Below are 19,507 nucleotides of genomic sequence, written 5' to 3' on the forward strand. Positions count from 1 at the left end.
TTATAAGTAAATAGATATTCTCGAGACATTTGAAAATTAAAGAAACTTAGCTCTCAATAGTGTAAGTTGCACAACCAGACCAGCTTGGACTCTGCGTTCTTTACATAGACAATTTCTCGTGGAACATTTCATCCATAGGACCAGCCCAGGGTACGGGAGCACAGTGGGTACAAAATGTATGCTTATTAAATGAAAGAGTGAATACATATACTTCCTTTCCAATGAAATTTTGAGATTTTCGCAATGATTTTTATTGGAAGGTATTAGACCACATTAGCAATTTCCTCTGATCTAAGTGCATAGATTCATAAATCTATCACTGATGTTTTCTTGACAGGGATTCAAAATTCTGTAAGCAGTATCGAGTTCACTCCCCACCACAAGATGTCATATATCAGATTTAGAATAGCTTTTTGTGTGTGTTTTTGCACTAATGTATACTGGTAGGAAAGTGTGTGGATGATAAACATGTACATTAGCAATATGTGTGTGTGTGTGTGTCGGGGTGGTGGTGTATGTGTACGATTGAACATTAATTTTTTTTTTTTTCCGAATTCAGATTTATTGATTTCCACTGTTTTAACTTTAAAAATGGTATGAAGCTGACTGGAAGAAAGGGAACCAGTGATTTAAAATTAAAATTGAGCTAATGGTGAAAGTACATAACCTCTGGCTTCAGTCGCCATATCACCTTAGGTGGAATATAGTTCTTTTTGCTTTTTTTGAACAAAGTTCCTGAACTCTGAAACCCAGGGACGCTTCGGGCCTCTCCTGGCAATGTCCTCCACTTTGGGTCAGTCTCCTGGGCCAGAGGTGAAAGTGCTTTCAAAAATACCGCCATTTCCCCAGCACAGTGTCTTTGATTGCATCTAGGTATTGAGGTGGAACCCAGAGCGCCCAGTAGGAAGAGCTGCCGTGGAGCCTACGAAGTGCCATTGAGTGGTAGTCTCGGGGTCCTTCCACATGTTCACAGACCACATTTTTAATGGAGCCCGGGGGCAATTTCTCAGTCCTCTCTTTAGGGCCAATCCAAAGCTGTTCTTGTTCCAGATTAAAGGTGAGTCTCACTTTTCCTCCGGACTTGTACATACCGGACAAGGGTTCCAATGACAGGCGCTCCTGGGCCCCCTTAACCGGCTGCATGCCGTCTTCGGGTTTGCCTTTATCCAACACTTTCCTGTGTTGCTTCTGCCTGCAGAGAGGCCCCTTCTTGTTCTCTTCGACCGGTGCATCCTGCTGCACCGCATCTTTGGGCGTGTTTACTGCTAAAACACTGTTTATCGTGAAGCCAACGACCATGATCTTGGGCTCCCTGGTCACTTTTATCTCTCTCAGTGTCTTGTCCTTGGGGATGAGTCCCTTTTCCCTGACACTGTGCGTGGCAGGTGGGAGATCTATAATTGAGTGAATCTTCTGTTTTATCTCTGAGCCTCTGCTGTCTTAAGGGGGAACTCCATGGCGTGCTTGGTCTTGTTCCAGATGATCTCAGGTCCACCAGCTCCCTTGCAGCGCCACTGCCGGCACCCTGGCGATTGCTGACTGAGGCCTGGGCCCCCAGTCCTCAGGGGGCTGGCCCGGGGCTGGCTGCAGATTGCCACGCACAGCGAGGGGGGAGTCCTCGGCTGCAGTCCCTGCCGGGGTCTCTGCCTCCAGGCAGTCAAGGGGCGGTATGGGCACCTTGGTCCTTGGTCGCCACCTTCTCGGCCTCCGTGTCCATGTCAGGTTCCTCCCTGCCTTCGGGGCCCCCCTATAATTATTTTCCTCAAAATATAGCCTTTTTTATTTAACACAATGATTTAGAAATCTTTTGTCAGATGAAAATGATTTTTGACATCGTTTTTTTTGTTCCCTTTTAAGTGCTTCTAAACCATTTCCAGTTACTATCATATTGCTAGATTACCTGGCCTCAATCATTTCCTTCCAATATGTAAGAATTATTTCTAGATATTAGGTTCCAATGGGAAAAAAATATGATATTTTCAGAAAGATGTCCTCTGTGACCTACACTATACAGCACTATTTCAGGATTTATAAAAACTTCGTGGAGAAGAATCAATAACTTTAACTTGATTCTAATAATAAACACTTTATTTTGATGAAAAAATGTCACTTATTGCATTTTCCAAAAGAATAACATTAGACAAGCTATTTACTCCAAGGTATATAATGGAGTCATTCTAAGCATCAAAGTCAGAAAAAAATTCATTGATCTCGAAAGTTGGCCAAAGGCACCTCCTAAAAACTATCATAAATCCCACTTGTGTTTATATTTATAGTTCATCTCAACAGAATTTTTCTACAAGATAAAATGTGACTGACATTCAATCTAGTTATCGACTTTGAGCTGGAGGCTGGAATGTCTTTTAACCTTTGTAGGTGAGCTTGTGCCTTTGACATGTGTCTGTGAAGAATCCAGTCTTTCTAGACCTTTAGCAAGAGCAGCTCTTCAAAGATTCCACTGAAGATTATCAAACATGTGAAACTTAGTAAATGTAGAATATAATTGTCTTAACACAATAACTAAGAAAATGCCAGGAAGGCTATATTTAGCAGTGTGATGAAAATGTGTCAAACTGTTTATAAAACCAATGTATGGTGCCCCATGATCACATTAATGTACACAGCTATGATTTAATATTAATTAAAAAAATAAAAAAAAAACTTTGCAGCCATTAAGAACATTTAATTTTATAGACATACCGTGTCTTTTTGGGTCATCAGTATTTACTATATTAGAAACTTTCAGTTTAATCCCGTATTTTATTATTATAAGAGGGGCTTTTCGTCACATTAACTCCACTTCTGATAATTTTTTTTAAATGACTTCATATCCCCTGCTTTAGGTTCAGACATAATTCATTACAGCATTTCTAAGCAGGGCTATCATATCAGACACAGATGGCTTATTGATTTAAAGACGAATCTCTGGAGAAAGAACTATATTCTCAAGAACAGAGTACCTGGGAATTGTGTGGTGTTTCAGGTTAATATTCCTTCCCAAGAGATAATATGAGCTGTCACTACAGTGATTATTTAAGAAATTAAGAAACGTGAATGATATACAGATTTTGAAAAAAAAATGCAGTAAGAAAAAATTAATAGCAGATACATAAAAATGACAAAAAATAATAAAACATTTTGTTGAATATATATAAGGACAAACCTAGCAATAGTATGAAAGAGTCCTGAGAGGAACTCCAGTGTGTATAGGAAGTAATTTGTGAGAGTTATATGTAGGAAATAGACAAAAAAATAAATGAAAATTATATACTAATTGGAATGACAGTTGTAGGGTTATTTTAAATAAATTACATTGACAAAAGTTGGAAAAATATTTGGAATCATACCTTCCTCCCATACAAAAGTATACTTTAAGAGAGAAAAGCATAAATGTAAACAAACAGTAAAGTAAATAAATATTTACTTAGTGATAGCTCATTAACTATTTTCTAAACAGTCATTTTTTCCTCAAAGGAAAACAAAAGATGTATTATTATAATTACATAAAATTTTAAAGCAATATTCTCAAAAGTTGGTATGTTTAGTATATAAAATTTAAACAGATCCATAGGAGGAAATCACCTGAAGACCAATAAAGAGGCAGTTAAGACAATGAAATAAAATTACAAAAAGTGAAAATATATAGTACAAGTGAATATACTAAAAATTAACCACAAATGTATTAAAAGGGTAAAATGAGCAGTAGAGTATAAGAACAATAATAATATTTTTACATATATTATATTAATATATTTTATAATGTAATAATACTAATTAAGTTATGGTGAAATGGCTGCATATTCACTTATTGCAGGTGGGAGTTTAAATTAGATCACTTACTAGTTCTTTGTAAGAAATTCAGAAATAAACATCAATAGCCTAAGTGTTCCATTCTTTTATCCTGCAATACTCTTCTAGAGCTTATCTTAAATATGCAAAGGAAGTTATCTATTGCAACATTACGATGAGAAAAATGAAGAAATATCTTAGATATTAAACTTCTGGTATTGATTAAATAACTTAAGATACTCCATATGAATTTACTTCATATTGGTCACTTTCATGTAATTCATAACAAATATATTTATGAAAAAATATTTCAAAGATATAGAAAATAATATTTATGCTATAATATGTGAGAAAAGTAGGATATTTAGGGTTGTACTGATCATTCATAAACATCTGATGAGTTAATATCCAAAATACATAAGAAAATCATACAACTCAATAGCAAAACAATTATAACTATCTTGACTAAAAAAGCTAACAAGGCAGCTAAGTAGACGTTTTTTTTAAAAGGCATATAAATGACCAATAGGGATATGCAAAAGTAGTCAATATGGAGGTAAATGTACAAGGGACTAGTCATCGGAGAAATACAAAGTAAAACCACAAAGAGATATCATCTCATGGCTTGGGAATGACTATTATCAAAAAGAAAATAGATAACAAGTGTTGTTAAGGGTGTGGAGAATTGTTGCTGGGAATTTAAATTGGTACAGTTATTATAGAAAACAGTAAGAAGGGTCCTAAAATATTAAAAATAAAACTAACATATGATTAAACAATCTTATTTCTGAGAATATATACAAAGGAAATAAAATCCATATCTCAAAGAGATTATATGCCTGTGTTTATTGTAGCATTATTTAAAATATCAAAAATATATAAATAACCTGTACCTCAAAAGTTAATTGCATAAAGAAAATGTGATATATATATGTTGATAGATTAATAGATAGAAAGATAGAAAATGAAGCATTATTCAGCCATAGAGAATAAAAAAAAATTCTGCTATTTTGAACAGCATAAATGAACCTAGAAGAAATTATGTTGAATGAAATAAGCCAAACAGAAAGATAAATTCTTTATAATATGATTTTTATGTGGTATCTAAAATGAGTTGAACTAATGGAAACAAAATAGAATCATTGCCAGGGTCTTGGGTGTGAAAAAATGGGAAGATGTTGGTTGAAGGTTATAAACTTTCAGGTGTTAACATGAACAACTTCTGGGGATTTATATGTATAGCATAGGTGGTCATGGATGCTGATTAGTTTGAATGTGATAAACATTATACAGTGCATATGTGTATTAAATAATATTGTACACATTGAATATATAAAATCTTTGTCAACTTAATACGTAAGATTAAAAACAAACAAATAAAAATCTAGTTTACATGATTGGCAGTCACAATGTGATAGGTAAGAAGTGTTGGGAGATGATTCTTCATTGTATTTCTGATGCTTTCTGCAGCTTTTTTTCTGGCCATTCTTCTTTATCTGGACACCCCTTTTCAAGGAATGTTTGTATAGCAACCACCCTGGAAAATACAAACACTGTTTCCTTCCAGGGCAGAAGACAGATTTGATTCCTCATCTTAGCAATAAAATAATGTCTTCCTAATAACAAAGATAAGGTAGTTTTTCCAACAGCTCTTTTCAAAGCACCAGGATTTTCTAAGTTTGGAGTTTGTTTTCTGTGGTAACTAAGTCATGTGTGTGGAACTTTCAACTGGACCACTCCACATGGCCTCTGTTGCTTTTGGAGAGCAAGGGCCACCAGTGTGAACAGAAAGCTCATGCTGTTTGCTGATGTAATACAATCCTCACCTCTGAGTCAGGAGTCTAAAGTCTTCTGTTGACATCAAAGTTTGCACAATAAAACATGACTTCTGTTACCTTGAAAGCAGTGTAAAATTTCAGACCTTTCAGAATTCTTGACAAAGGGGAAGGAAAAGTCAAAACAAACAAACAACAACAAAAAAAAAAACACTGTAATTTTCATCACAGATAACTAGAAATTTTTGTTGTTATTTTTTTGCCCATGTATATGGAAAGCATATGTACAATGAAGCTATTAACTGGGCCTAGAGGGCATAGAAGTAGGAACAGTTTACAGAGAAATTCAAATCTAGGTTTGGGTTTGTGATGTTTTAAAATATTAAGAAAACCATTGAGAAATTACAGATGTTGGGAATACCTGAGTATCTACATAAAGAAAGTAGCTCAATCTAAAATTATTTTGTATTCTCCTTTCTCAAGTATTCTTGAATATCACATATATCTACACTCAATTTGGGTTTTTAAATATGTGATTTTACTATGTTATATTTTTATACCTTATGCAAAATTAGAGTTTAGTTGAAAGTGTATAATCAATTTTTAAACCTTGTCAGTTTTTCCTTCATATCATTTCTCACATATTTGATTGTCACTACTGTATGATAGAATATTACTTCTCAGTTGGATGAATGAAAGCCTCAAAGTATCTCTTTGTCTTTGGTCTCAACTCTTCCTCTCTCAACTCAAGATCAATTTCTACTGTTTTGGAAGATTCATGCAAAAAAAAATCATGCTTTAAAATATGATTCTGATTATCTCTTGTTTGCACAACAACCTTTTGAATTTTTCTCATTGTCCTTTGGGTACCACCTAACTTTAACTGCATAATCAAGGTTCTTGAAGTACATTGTCCTCTTCTGTAATTTCCTTCCAGAGTTTTTACTTTATTTTAATGCATATTGTTTGTCTCTGAGTCGCTTATCCTATATATTCTGATTTATAAAGATAAGATACTTTGTCTTTTCATTTTAATTTTCTTTTTATTTATTTGGGTCTCTATTCTGTCATGTTATGGCGTCCTAGAAGTTAAACAATTCTATTAAGCTTTATCAAATGCCTATTATGGTGCCTTATATTTGTTAAGCAAACAGCAGAATTTACATGATGGATAAACAAATCTAGTTGTACACTAATCACTACATGTATACCTTAATAGATACCAAATTGGTTTAATATTTCAGTCTTGTTTTCCAGTCATGTCTCAATAAATACATAGCAAGCTGCATATATATTTTTATATAGACAGGCAGTCTCCAAGTTAAAACATCTAACTGACATATGATTTACATTTAAGAATGGAGGCTATTACAGGTAATAGGTAAATGTACCTGTTCCAACTTACATACAATTTCAACTTAAGAACAAACATACAGAGCCTATCTTATTTATAACCTGGGTACTGCCTGTACACCTATACACATATATATGTGTGTGTATATATATATATATATATATATATATATAATTTTTGTATTAAAAGATTCTGGATTTCTAATATTTTTTTAAATTAATTTTTTATTAAATCATAAACTGTATAAATTTATGGGATACAATGAGATGATTTGATATAAAAATAAACTAATTAACATCACCATCATATCACTTATATTTTGTGGTAAGACATTTATAATTTACTCTTAGTTGTTTTGAAGTGTACCCTTGCATTGTGCACATTAGGAAAGATCTCACCAAATGCCCTCCCTATTCCCTTCTCCCTCCACTTGCCCTCACCCTCTCCTCCATTCCCTCTTTCTCTCCTCCTTGCTGGACTATATTTGTGTTTTATCATTCATATGAATGTGTAAGTGTTTATATGTTGGTTTCATAACAGTATTGAGTACATTGGATACATTTTTTTCCCCTTTCTTGAGACACTTTAGTAAGAAGAATAGGTTCTAACTCCATCCAGGTAAACATAAAAGATGTAAAGTCTCCATCTTTTATGGCTGCATAATATTCCGTAATATATGTGTACCACAATTTGTTTATCCATTCTTGGGTTGATGGGCATTTGGCCTGCTTCCATGACTTGGAAATTATGAATTGGGCTGCAATAAACATTCTGATGCAAATGTCTTTGTTGTAAAATGATATTTGCTCATCTGAGTAGATACATAGTAATGGAATTGCTGGATCAAATGGTAGGTCAACTGAACAGAAACGTCTCTGAAGATAATTGGTGAATGGCCAAGAAACACATGAAAAAATGCTCATGATCCTTAATCATCAGAGAAATGAAAATCAAAACCACTTTGAGATATCAGCTAACTCCAGTAAGATTGGCCCACATCACAAAATCTCAAAACTGCTCATGTTGGCATGGATGTGGAGAGAGGGAACACTTCTACACTGTTGGTGGGATTTCAATCTAATGTTTTTAACCCAAGAGACTAATATTATTGATTAAGCATCAGTATTTTATCACTTAAATCAATGATTTTCAAAGAGTGTGCCACAGTACACTGTCATGCCATGAGAGGCTTTTAGGTGTGCTGCAAAAATTTTTAAGGATCAATAATTAAATTATTTTTGAAAGAAGTTCAAAGCACAGTAAGTATATTTTTATACTCTTTTTTTGATCAACATAATTTATATGTGCCATGGAAGTTTAACTATAGGTTCCAGTGTGGCATGAGATAAAAAAAAAAAAAAAAAAAAGGTGTTTGAAAAACACTGAACATGAAAGTGGATGAACCAGATCATGGAAGGAATGGAGAAATATGTCAAGTTTTACTCTAAAGTGAATCAAGGAGAAATACAACTATAGCATATATATGAGTTAGAATGAGTTAGCATAAGTATGATGAAAAAATTTAAGAGACCATGCATGGATTAAATATGTGAAAATATATATAATCCAAGAGGCCATCTGCACACTCTTTCTAGGGCATGTCACAATTTAATCTGCAGAGCAAAATCAATGGAACTGTCCCTGGTGTATATGACATGTTGTATTGCTTCATCATAGTTTTATATAGGCAGGTCACAAAGATTTGTTCACTGCTCCGATTCAAGCCCCAACAATCTCACACTGGCACACAAAAACATGCAAAAATAATAATAATTAATGTCAGACACCATCACACATCAACACAAACACAACTATGAGATGCTGATATACCAAGGTTATGAAATCTTACCAAGTTGTTTGTACAGTGCTGCCAATTTGTGTTAGGCGGTAAGTTTGTAAACTTAATTGTCAGACCTTGTATGCATGTATCAAAATGTTGCATGAACTATGTGATTCCTTATAATTATAATACATTAATAAAACAAGCTTAAGTAACTCATCTAAAATCATATTGCCTGTAAATGTTTAGATCAGGCTTTGAGCTGATGTCTCTGTCTCTCAATCTTTGTTTCTTTTTCCTTTAAGCCTGAACCCAGATTGCATATGGTGGTTAGTGTGATTTTTGATGTTTTTTTTACTGGAGAAGACCTCATGGAAATAGCTAAGCCTGGAACTTAACAATTTTATTTAATTAGATGCCAGTGTACATTTCAAGCTAGGACATACAGATACTCATTGAGAGAGTATAAGTTTGATGAAATGGAAAAAGAAAACAAAAAATGGGTAAATGGGTTGAAATTTTTATTATAAGATATAAATGACTTATAGATGAAAATTAAAGTGAAATAAACAATCTAAAAGAAAGTAGCCTTTTATATACCTTGATACTCTAAATCAATGCTTTGAAATGTTAGATATACAAATGTGTCTCTCTGATTCTTATCTTTTTCATAGGAATAATTTCATAAAATCAAATATCTATTTTTTTGAATTATTTATATCATCTCTAGAGTACATAATTAATTTTCCAGATTCAACTACCTACTTGCTTTCTGAATTTAATACACTTGATGCAAATATTCAATATTTTCAACTTATTTTTGATGATTCCACTAAAATAATTGAAAACAGATATACTTAAACTAATAAAATTAAATCAATTTTCAAGTTCATTTTATTATAAAATAGTTGTAACCAATCACTGTGTCCCCATGCTGTCACTGTTTAAGGAATAGTGAAGTTTTATGGTAGTATCTTTTCTGTCAAAAGATCTTTAAAATATTTTTGTGGACTGAGAATTTCTTTCTGTTGTGTATGAGGAACACATTTTCAAAAGGAAGTGTATAATTCCAATTCATCATATCAGATGAGGAAAGAAAAGTTCTTTGTGTATCCATAGTACCATTTGGCTTATCTAATGTAAGGATTGTATCTATAAATATTGCTGAGGTATCAGTCTGATTCATGTCCAAGAGCACTTTTAATGAGGACATTGGCTTTTTTTAAAGCTATTTCACGTTCATGAAATCATATTTAAGCTCAATTTGGTTGCTATGTTTTTGTGTTCTTCCCTTTGTCTGTTGTGGGCCTGTATGAAATCTTGACCTTCAAAGGAATCAGTAAGGACAACCAATACTGAATTATCAGTGATGATTTACACCAGGTGGGAACTTTCCTTTGAAACTGACTAAAAATAAAATCTTCTATATACCATTCATTTCAAAATAGGCTTTTAAAATGTTCTCTCCATGTATCAAGTTTATTTTAACACCTGTGTCTCTGCTGGCTTTTAGTACTCCTCTGATGTGGTGATACCCTATGGTATCATTTCTCTTCATTGGGAAAACAACTTGACTTCGTGCTTAGTATTCATATGTCTTTTAAAAGCAATACCAAATTGTCTTTTAAAACAATAGTAAAAGGTATTGAATATAGTAAGTGGTAGAGTGCCAAGTGCCACATGTCACTAAAAGGAGAGAGAGGGCAAACTGAGACATATGGAAGTTTTCTGTATTAACATTTAAATTATTCATTTATGAAACACATATTTATTAAACACCCTCCATTGAAGGGGCACAGTATTTGAAGATAAAAAAATGAGAAAAGATCTTTAAGGGTTTTTTAGTAGAGTTTATGTACTGTAGGATAAATAAAGCATCTGTACAAATAACAAATACACAAGACTGGATTTGATCATTTCCAGAAATTATATACAGATGACAGGTCAAAAGAGTTCAGGGAAAACACACAGATGTCATTGATTATATATTTAGGAAAAACTTTGCTCATACCCTAAGTATAAATTTACCTTCTTTTTCCATCATTTTACACTTCGGTATTTATCCAATATAAAAGAAAAACCTATGTCCCACAAAACCATACATACTACTATATATAGCAGGTATAATTAAATTATCCCAATACAAAATTAAGTCAAATTTCCAAATTTCCATTACCAATAATAAATTAATAAAATGCAAATACCAAAATAACAAATTACTAGTAAACAGAGATCATGGGAGAATCTCAAAATTATTGAATAAAAGAACCTAGGAACAAAGGATTACTTACTGCACAATTATTTGTATATAAAAATATAAATAAATATGGTGATAAAAATACTAAAGCAGGTGATAAAGAGAAGGATCACATGTACTGGGTGGATGAGCTGTTCTCTCTCTCCATTTTGCTGATGGTTACAATTGTACACACATTTGTTAAAACTTACTGTATTGCCTACTCTAAATGGATCCAGTATATTGTATGTTTCCCAATAAACTTGAGAAAAATTTTAAAAACTATTTAAGAATTAGAATAATTAAATGATTAGTGTAATCATTGCCAAAGTCTCTCAACATAGAAATATACAGGTGTCAAATAACTAATTATAGCAATGAACTGTTGACATTTTTTGGCGGCTTGGTTTTCAGTATGTTGAAAATACGGATTATTTTTATTATGTCTTGTATTTTATTTTATATTTATTTGTAACTTCTTACAGGATCAACTATGAATTCAAAAAAAGGATTCAATAAATATTATCATTCAGATGATTATTTTATAAATTTATTTATTTTTATTTTTTTTTTTTTTTTAATTTTTTATTTTATAAATTTATGATACCTTTCAATAATTTATGTAAATTCAAAGACCAATGCCATAAGAATACAGTAATGCAGTAAGCATCAATAAATAAAAGAGAGTGAAAGCTAACAATAATTTGTGCAATCAAGTTTTATTGTATATATAGTTTATGAAACATTTTGAAAATAATTAAAATATTCAGAAATTTAACACAAAATAGGAAAAGTTACATAAACATGAAAATAAAAAAATGAATTCACAAATAATAAATACATAATGGGTTAAATATTGATCACAGGGAACTCAATAGCTAAAAATTATTTTAATAAGAAATAAACAATTTAAATTTAAGTAATTAAAGGTATATATATATAATATATGTATGTAAACAAATTTAAATCAGAGAAGGTCTAGGTTTGGGAATGGTATAGCAAAGTATTCTCAATAAACTGTTAGACTTCCTGTACATGACATGAATATTCCCCTGAGCTAGCTAGAGTGCCATACTGTCATAGCTCACAGCAACCTCAAACTCCTAGCTGCAGCCTCCTGAGTAGCTGGGACTATAGTTGTGTGCCCCCACACCCTACTTGTTTTCTTTTATTGTTAGTAGAAACAGGTCACACTCTTGCTCAGGCTGGTCTTGAACTCCTGAGCTCAAGCAATCCTCCCACCTAGGCCTCCCAGAGTGCTTGGATTACAGGTGTGAGCTACTGCACTCGACCTGTCATAAGATTTTAAAAAGGAGAAAGGTCCCCCTAAAAAGAGAGAGTCCTAGCTGGTTTTAAATAGGAAATTAATATCATGGTATAAAATGGTTTACCTTATGTGGTTTCCAAGGTCAGCAAATGCCCTGAATGCTGACATTAATAGAATTTATGGTATATTTTGATGCAACCTACTAAAGGATAAAGAAATAATGTTATAAAGTTGAAATGTTTAATCTTACATTTACTTTATATTAGAAATAGTTATTATACTCAGAAGAGAAATCCAAAGGTATGTTAACCTTATCTCCTCTCATTTCTTTGTATTATATGAACTACTTATTAAATAAATAATTCATATTAATTTACACCTCCTCTTCTAGATAGTCATAATTTCCAGGAGATGGCACTATAGCCCTTTGTTTTATAGTCCAGATGGCAAATCTATAAGCCAAAGGTTATTTTATCAATGGTTTTCATAATAGAGAGTGATTTATACACTTTGCTATGTCCACATATAACTTTCAATTATTTGTTTTGAACATTGAGATTATTAGTTATTTTGACAGGTCCATGTTAAAAGTATGATGTGTTCTACCTGAGTGTTGCAATATATAATTTTAATGAATGACCTGTTTAATTTTGCAATTAAATTTAAGGAACAATTTAATCTTATAAAGAAGAACATAAAAATACTTATGAATTAAAATGTCAGGGGCTCCAATGTCTAAAAAATAATAATAAACTACAACAGTGCTGGTAAAGATCAAATTCAACATGATTTACTTCTGTGATAAAGTTGAGACTTTCTAGAATTTCATCCATTATTCCTTTTTTTTTCATCCATTATTCCTATTCCATGATTTTAGTAGATTTAGTAAACAGATACATATTTTCATATGAAAAAATTATGACTTTCACATCAATAGGGAATGAAATAAACTCTTTAAATGATTCAGTACTTATAATTTTGTTTTGCTATTTCAGCTTTTGTGTTTTTTCTTATTGAATTCTGTACGATGCAACCATATATAAGTGTTGGTTTGTCAAAGTATCGTGAAGGAAATTGAGTGCTTATTCATTAGCCTAGCTCAGAGAAGTATTTATGAAGCATAAGTCCTATACCAAACATTATTCTAGGCAATGGTCTTGTGACAATGAAAAAAATCAAAATCTTTGAACTTGAGTAGTTCAGAGTCTTATATGAGGCAAACATATGAATGTATACTACATTGGTAATTATTTTTTGTGATGTTGGAGACTGAACAATCAGGATTTTTTTTTTCTTTTTTGAGCTTTTTAAGAATTTAAAAGGTATATACAGACCCCTTTGGTGGTTTCTAGAATAGTAGTTATGGTAACCAGGTAGAATAACCATTGAAACATAGATCAAAACCCTTCTCCATAAAACGGTCCTGTTCTCCATAATATAAGACTCTTTCAGAATTCAATTCTGACAACCCCTATTGGCAATGTTATCCACTTCTCTGCAGACTTTCTAAGAACATGATTTGTAGAGTTCAGGTCCTTAAGAAAACAGATCAGGAATGCTATAAGCTATTCAAAGTAATAGGAGGCTAGGAGAAATATAAAAGGAATACCTTTGGACAAGCATTTATGAAGGTCAAAAGCCAAGCCACAAACAATGTCGGGCTGCAATTTACTCATGTGATTATATAAACTCATTACCACACCGAGAAGGCTCCAGTATAGTAACTGGGTTGCCACCTGCAAGAACAGCAAAATGCAGACTGTTCCTGAGGAGGTGGACAAAGGGAAGCCTAAACTTAAGAGAGGTGATAAAAACAAGGGCACCTTATGAATTTGGAGCCTTTGGCACCCAAGGCTACAACAAACATTTAACATAGCCCAACTCATAGCCCGATTAACATAATTTCTCATATTAAATGTTCCTTTACTTAAGATTGTATTATCAACATGAATAATATAACATCTCTAGTCTTCGACAAAAAAATTACAAGCCATGCTAAAAAGTGAGAAAATAAACATAACCCCAAAGATAAAAATCAGCAATAATAACCACAGTCAGTTATAACAAAGAAATTAAAATTATCATATAGGATATTTAACATAGAAGGACAAATTTTATATGTTATCACCCATATGTGTGAGCTAAAAATTTGGAGAATTGTACTCATGAAATTAGTGAGTAGAATGATAATTATGTAACCAGAGGATGGGAAGCGTAGTAGGGAGGGAAATAAACTGAAGATCTTTAAAGGGTACAAAAATCCAATTAAATAGAATGAGTAAGATGAAGGATTTCATAGCACAACAGGGTAATGATAGTCAACAATCATTTCTTGTATATTTAAAAATAACTAAAAGGTATAATTGGAATGTTCCTAACATTAAGAAGTGATAAAAGTTTGAGGTGGTGTATTCCCAATTATCCTGACTTAAATATTACACATTGTATGCCCATGTCAGAACTTCACATGTACTCTACAAATATAGTATATACTTACCTTATATCCATAAAAATTAAAAAATATTTTTAGAAGGGCTGATCTAGGTGGCTCACACCTACAATACTAGCACTCTCGGAGGCCGAAGCAAGTGGATTGCTGGAGTTCAAGAGTTGGAAAACATCCTGAGCTAGAGCAAAATATTGTTGCTAAAAATAGCCTGGAATTGTGGTGAGTGCCTATATTCTCAGCTACTCAGCTATTGGGGAAGCTGAGGCAAGAGGACTACTTGAGCTCATGGGTTTGAGGTTGCTATGATGCTACGGCACTCTACTGAGGATGACAAAGCAATACTCCATTTCTCTCTCTCTCTCTCTCTCTATATATATATATATATTATACAGATAGATATATAGATATATAACACACATATGGAAAAATAATTTTAAAAGCTATGATGAATATGTTAAGGACTATAATAATAAAAGCAGAAAGCATGTAAAAACTGATGGACAATATAGGTATAGATATGGATGCTCTCTAGAAAGAATTAAAGAAAATGCTACCAAAGGGGGGAAACACAGTAGCAGAAATGAAGCATATTTCAGATGTATGTGCTCATTAGGATACTCGACATAGCTGAGAGAAGAATTAGTGAATTTGAAGATATGTTAATAGAATATCCTGAAGTAGAATTCAAAGGGACTTTATTGCCAGTAGAACTCATCAACAATGTTAAAATAAGTTCTGCAGGTAAGAGAAACTGTACATGTGAGCAACTTGGATTTAGAAGAAAATAAAAGCATCAGAGGATAAATAAAGATCAATTCTTATTTATGATGTCATAAATATTTGTTTAAATCGTTAATAGTAACTGTATATACAATTATTGCAAACAGTTGTGAAATGAATGGTGGCAAAATCACAGGAATGAGAAAAGCTCATTAGAAATGCTCTGCAACAAGTTACTCTGTAATAAAGTAAAAGATACACTGCTGTGTTTGGACCAGTATAGTGTAGGTTAAAATGATATATTGTGAACTCTAGGCCATCCACTAAAAATTTATTAGAAAAAAGTCATTGAAATTTGAGAGATTTAATTAGGGAGAAAAAGAGAAGGAAAGGTAAAAGAAGAACAAATGCGACAAAAATAAACTGTTATAAATGTGGTAGATATTTCTCCAAATATATAAAAATATTTCAAATGTGAATGGTATAAATATAACAGTTTGAAAACAGAGATTGTCAGAGTTGATTCAACAAATACTCAACTATGTAGTGCCACAGGAAACCCACTTTAAATATGAACACTCAAAGAGATTAAAAGTAAAGGGTTAAGGAAAGAAATGCAATAATAATAATAATCAAAGCTGGAATCAAAGCTATGTTAATCTAAATACTGATTTCAGAACAAGGAAGATTAGCAGGAATGAAGAGGCACATTATAAAATAATAAAAGGAGTCAGTTCTCTAAGAAAACATAATAACCCTTAATGTCTATGCACCTAAAATAGAGCATTGAAATACATGAAGCAAAAGGTAATAGAACTAAAAAGAAAAATAGATGAATCATTATTATAGGAAACTTCACAACCCTCTATTAGTAATGAACAGATGTAGCAGGCAGAAAATTAGTAAAGATATAGTTTAACTCAGGGCCATCAATCAGTCTGACCTAAATAGCATTTGTTGAATACTTCATCCCACAAAGGCAGAATACACAATCTCTTCAAGCTCACATGGGATGCTTACCATGTTAAACCACGTTCCAAGCCATAAAACACAATTCAGTAAATTAGAAGATCGGAAATGGTACAAAGTATGCTGTCATATCACAATTAAATTAAATGTAAATCAATGACATAATTAAGACATCTAAAAAGTATACAAATTGAAAAGGAAGGTAAAACTATTTGTAGATGGTATGATTGTCTATGTAGAAAACTCCATCTTCAAGGAAACTAATGAAAGAAATTATAGCAAATGTTAGTATACAAAATTCAATTTTTTTATATGCCAGCAATGAAAGATTGAAATTAGGATTTTTTTTAAATGAAGAGATTTAAAATAGCCTAGTCAGCACATGCATAATCAGTTTTTATTTTCATATAATCTGACTTACAGCATCTGGTGGATTGCTAGGAAAACACGCTCCATAGTTTCTCTTGTTTTTTTCCAAAGCACGGAAAAATTTCTAGCCACTGTCCTCCCTGTTGTCATCATGAATTATTTCTCAAATTTATTTTTACTACAAAAAGGCCAGTCTCATTCTCATCTATTTCATTAAGGCAGTAAATTTTGCATCCATGTATTCTTGAGTTTGTTTTGCAGAGATAGAGCTGAGTAATACTGATCAACTTTTAAGACCACAGATTGAATATCTATCTAGACATTGTTTATAAGAAACCTTCTATAGGACTTTTAAAGCCTCTTTTATTACCTCTTTTATCAAACTGATAGGAAATTCCAGGAAACTTTGCCCACCAGATTTCAAATACCGTAGTTGTAAAGACACATGACTTAAGCTTTTTATGAGGCCTCAATAATTATGTTGACTTCTTAACTTGCCTGCAAGTGATTTCCTTGCTACCTTTAAGGTAGGATCCTGTAAGACTGAACCAGTTTTCCCAGAGAACTTTGTAAGCCTTTGCTTCACATAACACCAAACATATAAAGACTACTGATTTCTAACAGAGGCTTGAAGTAATAATTGAATAAAAACATTATATTCCATATATGGTCTTGGTTGCTAATTAGAGGTAACTCAAATAACTCCTAGTTAAATAAAACATGAGATTTTTACTGTCGTCATGAAAATAATCATATTGACATGTAAAGTAAAGAAACTGAGTAAAAGTACCTGTTTCAGATTTCTGGGGAGATATAACATCTTTAATCTAATGTTCCAAAATGGTTTTGCATGACACTGTTAAAGGATCCTGTCTTAATTTAAGATTTTCATGTTTTGTTTATTAATAATTATTGGCATTAATTTATTGTTTATTTTTATTTATTTTTTATTTCACTTTATCGCCCTCAGTAGAGTGTTGTAGTGTCACAGCTCACAGCAACCTCCAGCACTTGGGCTTAGGCAATTCTCTTGCCTCAGCCTCCTGAGTAGCTGGGACTACAGGCACCCAACACAACGCTCCGCTATTTTTTGTTGCAGTTTGGCCGAGGCTGGGTTTGAACCCACCACCCTTGGCATATGGGGCCAGCGCCCTACCCACTGATCAACAGGTTCCACCATTAATTTATTTTTTTAAATATTACATTAAATTATCATTTCTTGTCATTGCTGAGTTTGTATTACTGTCTTGATTTTTGTAACTCACTAATGATATGCTTGACCTTGAGAATCAGAAACTGATTGGAATATTAATTTAAATTTAAAAAGTCATTGCCTACTAAATAATGACCAGGGTGGGGACTACCATTACTGAACTAAAATTCAGGTAAGCCTCTCTCTTTCCATCATAAGCCTGAAAATTGATCCACTGTAAAACTGTGCCGGCATCATAATGTGGAACCCACATCTCCTGAGGATCAGCTGATGAAATGAAAGCCTTTTCCTTCTCACCTGTTCTGTGTTCATCCTGCTTTCCCACACTCAATTCTTTCCAACCTTCTTTACTCCTTCCTATAAATACATACAATTCCACCTTTTCATACCTTTGAAATACTTGCATATCTTAAGGTCTGAGCATGCCTTTTACTGTAAGAACCTTACTCCACTCATTACAGTACTCAGTAGCCTTTTCAAAGCTAATGCACCAAAGAATAAAGCAAAAATCTTTACTGAGTATTTTCACCTATTTTTATAAACATACTTGGAAGATAACCACATTTTTTATAATGTGGCTTGTTCTACCTTCTGATATTTTTACCACATCAAAGTTGATAGTATAGTTTTTGCAGTCAAGCTATGCATAGCTTTTTTAGTCTACTTTTTCTATACGTGCTCTCCTACCACTAGTTTGCATTAGCATTACCACCAGTTTCATACAACCAAGTTACATAGTGGCCCTATCACAAAAACTAGTAAGTTTATGAGTAGTTTACCCTAAATTTTTAGAGGTATAGTTATAAATAAAAACTACCCTATAAGTAATTTGATGGGTTCTTTCTCATATAAAAAGAAGTACCTGAGTAAAACTGGCCTGCCTCTTGCAATATTTTTCTAGCCAATTGTCTTCTAATTTCTTTCCACTCCATTTTATCCTTTACTAGGGCTCTAGAATTACATTTAAAAGCTATATCTGATTACACAAGCTATCAATGCTCTTTGTGTATCAGGGTAGAAGTCTTCAAGGTTTTTTAAAAATTGCTTTAAAATATAGTTTTTTAAAAACAGTGTTTCTAAAATGTATTTAAATAGTATTAGTGATGTTTCTCTTCAGGGCGGTGCCTGTGGCTCAGTGAGTAGGGCGCCAGCCCCATATGCCAAGGGTGGTGGGTTCAAACCCAGCCCCAGCCAAAATGCAACAAAAAAATAGCTGGGTGTTGTGGCGGGTGCCTGTAGTCCCAGCTGCTTGGAAGGCTGAGTCAAGAGAATCACTTAAGCCCAAGAGTTAGAGGTTGCTGTGAGCCGTGTGACGTCATGGTACTCTACCCAAGGGCAGTACAGTGACACTCTGTCTCTACAAAAAAAAAAAAAAAAAAAAAAAAAATAGTATTAGTGATGTTTCTCTTCATAAAGTGCATAAGATGTTTTATTTCATTTCATGTTTTTGTTCATCATTTCTTATATTTCACTAGAAAGTGACAGGATTTAGCCTCCATCCTGATTTTTATATTTTTATTTTTTAATAAATAGAGATAATGAGAAAATTTGCTCTACTGTTTAAATTGGAGAGAATGGGCACTTTT

At 32.8% G+C, this 19,507-nt stretch overlaps 1 pseudogene; it reads right to left on the minus strand.

The window, feature by feature from the left end:
• Nucleotides 1-825: 825 nt before the first annotated feature.
• LOC128598354 (ubiquitin domain-containing protein UBFD1-like) overlaps nucleotides 826-19,507 on the minus strand; it is a 34,243-nt pseudogene continuing 15,561 nt past the window's right edge.

The sequence above is a fragment of the Nycticebus coucang genome, chromosome 11 (assembly GCF_027406575.1).
Source record: "Nycticebus coucang isolate mNycCou1 chromosome 11, mNycCou1.pri, whole genome shotgun sequence".
Taxonomy (NCBI): domain Eukaryota; kingdom Metazoa; phylum Chordata; class Mammalia; order Primates; family Lorisidae; genus Nycticebus; species Nycticebus coucang.